The 8,519-nt window shown below is 31.7% G+C and overlaps 1 non-coding gene across 1 annotated transcript; it reads right to left on the reverse strand.

Moving 5' to 3' along the window:
* Positions 1-8,060: 8,060 nt before the first annotated feature.
* Positions 8,061-8,134, reverse strand: TRNAI-UAU (transfer RNA isoleucine (anticodon UAU)). Its single transcript has one exon. It is a non-coding gene; the product is annotated as a tRNA-Ile (tRNA).
* Positions 8,135-8,519: the final 385 nt, after the last annotated feature.

An 8,519-nucleotide genomic window follows, 5' to 3' on the forward strand; every position in this document is an offset into this window, starting at 1 on the left:
CTTAGAGGGCATCCATGAGGAAGATATTTAGCAAGAATTTATTTTAGAATGGTCTCTGGAACATGTGAATCCTTTAAAATCAATGGATTTTATGGAGAATCGTGATATTGACGTAGAAGCAGCTATAGAAACTCAAGAAGAGGATGAGGATATTTTTTATGATTGTAACCCAGAATTCAGCCAAGAAGAAATTATGTCCTATGATTGTGACTCGAGACATAGTCAACATGAAGAGATTCAACGAGAATTTGTTCTAGAAAACAACATGAATCCACGCTCAAATCCTAACATTCTCTATTGATTTGGATTCTAATTTACAATTATAATCTTTTATTTGGGGAGAAGATCTTGAAAACAGAGTTGTTAGCATAGAAACTCATATTATTCTTGAAGAAATGTTGTTAATCCTCTCATTGTATGAGGTGATAACATGATTTGTTACTTTTATTCATGTTCAAAAAGATGCATAGTTTTTAGCCTAATGGAGATTTCTAAAGTGAATAATATATTTCTAGGCGAAAAGACATTTCAATTTGGTCATTGAAAAGGGTTTTCAAGTTTTAAAATCTTTATTTTCAGCATTTCAAGTTTACGTTTTCCAAATTCAACTTCATATTTCTTATACATGTAAAAGGATAACATTTGTTAGACCATAAAATAAAAATTATATATATATATAGTATAAAGTCTTAAAAATCTTAAAGTTAGTGGAAGTCGTCAGAAATATAAGAGAAAGATTCAAGAAAGGCAAAATAGGAAATCATGGGCTTCGTGGCCTACTTTTCACCAACCATGTATATCTGGAAAAACTTCAGATTTTCACATTTCTTCTCGGAATTATGCAGGTCCAATTTAATATTCTTCTTCTCCCGAGTCTTTCGAGTTTGTAGACTACTTATGGTGCCAAAACAGAGCTGTATTGAAGGAGTTACGATATTTGTTTTTGTTGATTGTGCAACAATTTTGGTTTTAGCGGCGTTGCTACCTAAATTAATTTTTCCAGTCATTTAATTAGCCACTACCTATGATTTTTATTTTTTTGGCATAAACTTGTTCCTAAAGACTAGGAGAATATGTCATAAAATTTGTGGAGTTAATGAAGTAGTGGAGAAACTTTTTTCATAAACATTTCACATATAAAAAAATATTATTTTAAGAACCGGACCAACGGGTTCGATCGATTCGATCGCGAACTGACCTTGTCTCCCATTCGATTGTATACATTTTGAATCAATGATATAGACCCATTGAGAATCAGATTCAACCGGCGAACCAGTAGCAAACTGATGAATCAGGATGACCCGGGTTATTTGAGAAATTAAAAAAGTACAAAGTAAGATTAAAATTTCTCACATCTTTACAGTTGACGATGAATATTGGCTAAACAATGGAAGAAATGTGTGATTTGTGATGTTGAATTGTGTATTAGTTTAGCTTTAATCTTGAATATCGTATCAAACTAATTTTTTAGTTTTGGATGTACGAATGTTTATGTTTAATTGAAAGAATTATATAGAATGGTTTAACTCCTTAGTAATAAAAAAAAACACTAAGTAATCGAGATTCATAACCCTTAAGGCTCAGTCGATCTGGTTTCCTACTATGGGGTTAACGCCTTTCCTCGTATCAATGCTCCAACACTGAATTTTATTTAGTCGATTACCATAAATGCCTATGAAGAATTTAGGTTGCCCTACCTCGTTTCAATCAAATTAATAGAAAGATAATATAAAGAATGAGATAAAAAAAAAGATATATATATATATATATATATTCGGTTCAACCAAATTGAGTTAATCGATTGAACCTATTGACATCTCTGATCTCGTTGTCAATCTAATTTGACTTTCAATCTGGTTCTTAATAAAAAAAAAAAATCATTCTTCACCATGAACAAAGCACAATACAACAACACATTAAAACCGAACACTTTTTCTAAACTCATTTTCTTCTTTTATTCTTCCCAAAATTTTCTTCTGTTCTTCTCTCATTCCCAAAAATTTTGTCTAAAAAGTTACTAAACTTCTGTCATCAATTTTTTATCTTTAAGTTCTTTCGTAGCTAGTTAAGAAGCATTGTTCTTATTTCAATTATTAAGTGTTCTTTGTATTTCGAATTATTTGTTCTTTCTCATTCTTTTAATCAACCTTTTCCATAATCAATAAAAACTGATATATAAAAAAACAAACATTCTCAAATCTTGTAACTTGAATCCATATTGGTAGTCATAGCAAAGCTAGTGAAGCTTTTTATAGTTGAGCGAAGAACCTTTAGAGGATTTTTCAATCTTTGATCCTATTTACAATCATTTCATTAAAAGTGAAGAATTCATTATGTATTTCAATTTTGGAAATATGATTTCCTCACGTGCTCACAAAATCAACAAAACTAAGTTGAAATTAGCTGCTTATTTTAAAAAAAAATTATCGCTAACAGAAATATTTGGTAAAAATAATTAATATGTACTGCATGAATCAAAACATTATGTATTAATGCCAAAAATATCTCTAGAAAATCATTTATTTTAATGGAGTAATATATATATGTGTTTTATTTAAAGAAAAATTAATAGTATTTGTTCAAAAGTTTGGCTCTCGGCTCCACCTGGTTCAAAGTGTGCTAACTTAATTAGGATGCTTTGGCTCTTTTAGATCGACATCCAAGCTTTCAATTAAAAAAAAAATCAAAAGTTTTTATTTGAATTTTTTTATTATTTATTTATATAATTTATATTTTATTACTTTTTAAAATTATAAATTATTTTATTATTTTATTTTATTTCGAAATAAATAAATTATTTGTACTTATATAGTAAATAAGTGAGGTATTAGAAAGTTAGGTAAAGGTAGGTCTATCCACTCTTAAGATCAGAGCAAACTACAAATCTCGGTGAGAATTTAAAGTGGAATTTACATATTACCTATCATAAAGACCAAAATTTGAAGGTGTGAGGAATCAAACCTCAAACTTAGCCAACCAGAGATTCAACTACTTATATAGTAATAAGTATGTATTGAAGGTTCCTTATCGTATTATGAGTTTTCTTTGGCTTTGTGCTAAGAATAGGCTTCTAACGAATGTAGAAAGGAAAAGACGACATTTGGCGGACTTTGATGCTTATAGTAGATGTAAAGCTCATGCGGAAACGAGTTGCCATGTTCTTAGAGATTGTGCTGGAAGTAAGGCTGTGTGGAGGAAAGTTCTGCCTGAGCAGTGTCTTTCTTCCTTCTTTTCCTATTCAGAATAAGACTGGTTTAGGGAGGGTATTGAAGGGAAGTTGTTGGCTGAGCTCGAACATGGAGTAATTCTGTTTGCTGTGGTTTGCCACCAAATTTGGCATTGGAGGAATGTTGAGGTATTTGGAGAAGGAGTGGCTGTCATTCCTAATTTGCTGGATTTCTTCTTCAGAAAAGTTAATTCAATAATTGAGAGTTTCAAGGTTGATAGTTTAGCAGGTTCTATCCAAAAGACGATTGTTCATCTGATAGGCTGGGATAGACCAGGTGAAGGGATGGTAAAGTTGAACACCAATGGGTCGTGTAAAAAGGACGGAAGAATTGCTGCCGACGGTGTATTGAGAGATGCAGGAGGTGCTTGGTTGTCAGGTTTTACTCAGAATCTGGGTTTGGGCTCCTCTTTTATTGCTGAGCTCTGGGGTATCTTTTTTGGGCTTAGGGTGGAAGAGGATCTGGGGATTAGGAGGCTGCTAGTGGAGTCAGACGATCTCAAAGTAATCAAGATGATTTTTGATAAAAGGGCTCTATGTTTAGGGAGCCAGAATTTAGTTAAAGCAATTAGAAGGATTTGCTCCTCTTTCGATTCTATCAACTTTTGCCATGTTTTCAAGGAGCAGAATCGGGTGGCAGATCGGCTTGCTGCTGAGGGCCATGAGAGGGCTTTGGGCATCTCTATTTTCTCTTCTCCTCCTGATTTCCTGTTATCTTTGCTTTCTGAAGATATTGTAGGGGTTAACTTTCCTAGGCTAATCCCGGGTTAATTTTTTGTGGTGTTTGTTTTGTCTTTACTTTCCTTTCCCTACCAAAAAAATAAAAAAAAATAAAATATGGACTCCAACTAAAACGAAATTGCCAACAAATATAAAGGACACTTAAAATATGGGGGGAAACAAAGTAGATGGAAGGAGGAAGAAGAATGACAAACTTCTTTCTTCTTCTTAATAAAAGATTGCAGAAAAGAAAATGCGCGGCGGAGGAGGGAAGAAAAACCTAAGGTTGGAGAAGTTGTGCAAAATATATATCTTTGAATTGATATTCTGAGAATGACGATAACCGAATATATTAAAGGAGATATATATATATATATAAGAGATCCAGTGTGAGAGATTTCTTATGGTGAGACAAGTCTTGTGGTGTGAAGATGTCGCCGATATTTTCTTCCTTTCGCTCTTACTGACTGAATCAGGTAACTAGTGCTGCAAAAGAGGTGCCGCATCGCCTACCACAACTTCTTAAATGCTGGTTTATCAAGAATACGCAAGAAAAGCACTTCGAATTGTCGATTCATCGCCAGAGATGTTCCATCGGAACAATTATTTATTTCAGGGTACCCCCACCCCTTCTCCCGAAGTTACGGGGCTATTTTGCCGAGTTCCTTAGAGAGAGTTGTCTCTCGCTCCTAGGTATTCTCTACCTACCCAATGACCAATTTTGTAATTAGGTAGGGGAATGTGGCAAATTTGTAAATAAAAGGAAAGAGAAAATTTTTTTATTTCTTTTCTTTACGATGTATTTTTCCGACTTTTCCAACCTCGTTTTTCAAAAAAATTTATACCGTTGGACTCGTCTTAATTAGACAGTCATTTTAACATCCCAGAAGCTCAGGTAAAAAAATTTCCGGTGAACGGAATCCGGCGATCTATTTTTCTGTGAGAAAAAATGACGAGAAATTTTTTAAAAAATTCCAAAAAATGTAAAACATCATTCTGAGAAACTTTAATTCTTGACCCAAAGTGATATTCCTTACAGTTTAGTCTCAAATCAACAGAATCCGGCGATTAGGTGGGCGTTTTCCGGCGAGAAAAAAAAGTATTCAGAAAATTCTCAAACAATTCCAGAAAATGTAAAACATTATTATGAGAAACTTTAATTCTTGAGTCAAAGTGAGATTTCTTACGATTTAGTTCCAATAAATTGTTGAAATATGTAAAATGGATAAATTTAAAGCAAATGATTTATTGATTTTTAAGGGTAGTTTTTTTATTTTTAATAAATTTTAAGGATTAAAATTATTTTTTAAATAATATAACTAATATAAATTTGAAGATACTGTATTAAATACTAAAAAACAAAAATGAAATTGAAGACGATAGATAATAAAATTGATTTGGAACAATTGGTAAACTGATTTATTATGTTGGAACAATATAAGTATTATGATAGAACAATATAACTATTTTGTTGGAATAATTGATACACTGATTTATTCTGTTGGAATAATATAAGTATTATGTTGGAATAAATGATATACTGATTTGGAACAATTTCGTACACTGTCGGAACAATATAAGTATTATGTTGGAATAATTTAAGAATTCTGTTGAAACAATATAATTATTTTGTTGGAACAATTGATATACTGATTTGAAATAATTGGTACACTAATTAGAACAATTTCTATGCTGATTTAGAACAACGTGCTGGCGTCCAACAGTATGAGCTGGTTTTTCCAACACATAGTGCTGAAAGGTAGAACAAAAAACGTACCCAGAAAATTATCAAAAAATTTCAAAACATGTAAAACATTATTTTAAGAAACTTTAATTCTTGACTCAAAGCGAGATTCCTTATGGTTTTGATCCAAAAAATTATTGAAGCATGTAAAATGGATAAAATTAAGGTTTCGGACGGTCGAAACTCTGTAAATCAAAGAAACGGTTCAGAGAAAACTGATGAATTTAAAAGGAATAGAAAAAGGAAAAAAAGAAAAATAGAAGATGATAATCTCTACCTCTTCGCAGGTTTAGATATATATCCAAAATCTGATGAATATCTGATTTGGTCCTCCATCTTTATATAATCTTTTAAAATTACTCTAAACTTTTAATTTACATATAAAACCATCAAATTAACTCCAAACTTTTCCTATAGCACCAAATAAAAATCACACACCTAATAATTATAATATATATTACTATTAAGATATAAATTCTAGAAATTTAGACACAGATGTGACATAAAATATTAAAATATATCAAGAATATGTAAAATAAATTATACCTTTATAAAATAAATAATAAATTTTAACAAATAATTTTACCAAATGCTCTTGTTTAGGCTTGAAAAATATTTTTCTTTTTAATTATGTTGGTAGATTTTATAACTTTTCATTATCTGTTTATCTCCTAAAAGGGTAAGTTATAAAACCGGTCTAATTTGGAGGTCCATTTATATATTTAGACCCATTACACCACCATTTACATATCTAGACTATTTCAATATGGACTTTTCTAAAAGACTCATATATATATATAACCACTTAGCAATTTCTTCTTCTTCCTCTTCTTTCTTTCTTTCTGCGAACTGTTGGTATCCTTGTGCGAATTCGTTGATGATTTCCTAATGTTTCTTGGCGATTTTAATGGCAAAGATCGGAAAGAAGATAAGTATTTAACCGTTAATTGCGATTGTGTTCTAGGGTTAGGGTGTTTTTATCATTTTTTAGTGTCATGTCTTGTATGAATGTTATTTTTTAGGTATATTTTAAGTAATGTGCTGATAAATGACCCTATATTAGCGTAAGGATTGTTATTTCAATAGAAAACAACTTCGTGATTATGAGTTTGTTCCGCAGTTGTCGCAAACTCTGAAGCAAAATCATTGCGGATTTCTTCAACCACGGAACAAATTCATGATCATGAAGTTGATTTTCCCTTCGTGGTTTCATAGATTGTGAAGCTATTGAGTGATTTGCGAAGTCGTAGTTTGTCTCATGATTCATAGTTTCACTCAACCGTGAACCATAATAGGCATGATTTACTTCGCATAGTGGAGTGTCCTTTAGGTCTATGAAGTGTTTTTCTTTAATTGTTTCCCTAAGATTAGCTCCATTTTTTTGAAGGTTGATGGTGCTAAAAAGAATTAAAAAAAGATGAAGAGAGTAGCTCCTGATGATAGTGTGAAAGACATCAAATTCAAGTACCCTTTTAGCTTGAATAGAAAGGCATCAATAACAGTAAGGGTTGACTAGGATGTGATGAAGAAAATAAAGAGCAAATTAACTAAAGATGAAATGTTGATGTTTAGGAGTACTTATTTTAGGCATTTGGCGGATATGTAGGTGTGCATGTTATCCACTCCTTTATGCCACGGGGTAATTACTAGAGAGGTTACTCCACCAAATCCAAAACATAGAGAGATGTGGTTCAACATCAAAGGAGTTGAACTCAAATTCGGTGGTTTTGAGTTAGGACTGATCACCTGATTGAGGTTTGGTGTTCTGACACCAATTTTGACGAGGATGGGTAAGTTAAAAAAGGTGAATAAATTAAGAAATATGCACTTCGGAGGAAGTCTGAGCTTAACACACAAGAACATATATGAAGCTTTCCAAAACACAGATTGGAGGGGCGAAGAAAATGGTGATGCAGTCTTCATGGCGATATTGTATATTATACACAAACTCCTATTCACTACCAATCAAAATCATTTGGTTGATAACAACATCATTGAACATACTGACTTTCTGAAACTTTTTGTTGAGTTTCTATAGGGTGTACTTGCTTGGGAGGAGACATTATGTAGTTTGTATGGTCATACGTACGTCAAACAACACGCACAGAAGTGTAGACTCTCTCTTGTAAAATTTCAAAGTTGATTTTTGTTGAAAGCCGAAGCAACTTCGATTCACCCCCTCGTATGTCATGGCTTTTTCCATAGTTTTCCAATAGTTATTCCACATGATCAAACACAAGAAATGGTCGGTTGACATACTGCTACTGTTAAAAAATAAACACATTGCCAAACAATATTAAAGATAGGGAAAAGACCAAGAAATATGCTTCACAATTTTGTATTTATTAAAGAAAAAATATTTAAAAAAAATGGTCCCGGCGGGGCTCGAACCAGCGACCTTCGGCTCATAAGACCAACGCTCTAACCAACTGAGCTACGGGACCACGACAAATTTGAGTTTTTAATTTTATTTTTTAAAATTATCTATTTTAGAACGAATGGATTAATATACAAGTTTTTTTAGTTTAAATTACAATTAATAGCTTTTAAGATGTATAATAATTTCTATTTGAATTTTTTTTATCATTTATAATTTATTGGCTTTTATTTTACACTATTGATTATGTACGTTATGCTTTGCACTAGACCTGATTTTTTATTGCTTAATTATGATTATTTGTATTAATATTAAACTTATCTCTCTTACCATAAATAATGGTAAATTGATAAAATGTTTCTAAAAGTGCATTAGTAATACAAAACGACATATAAAAAAGAGCAAATAAAAAACATAAAACGTCATATAATAAAAACGGAGGGAGTAATAAG

This window comes from Euphorbia lathyris, chromosome 4 (assembly GCF_963576675.1).
Source record: "Euphorbia lathyris chromosome 4, ddEupLath1.1, whole genome shotgun sequence".
Lineage (NCBI taxonomy): Eukaryota > Viridiplantae > Streptophyta > Magnoliopsida > Malpighiales > Euphorbiaceae > Euphorbia > Euphorbia lathyris.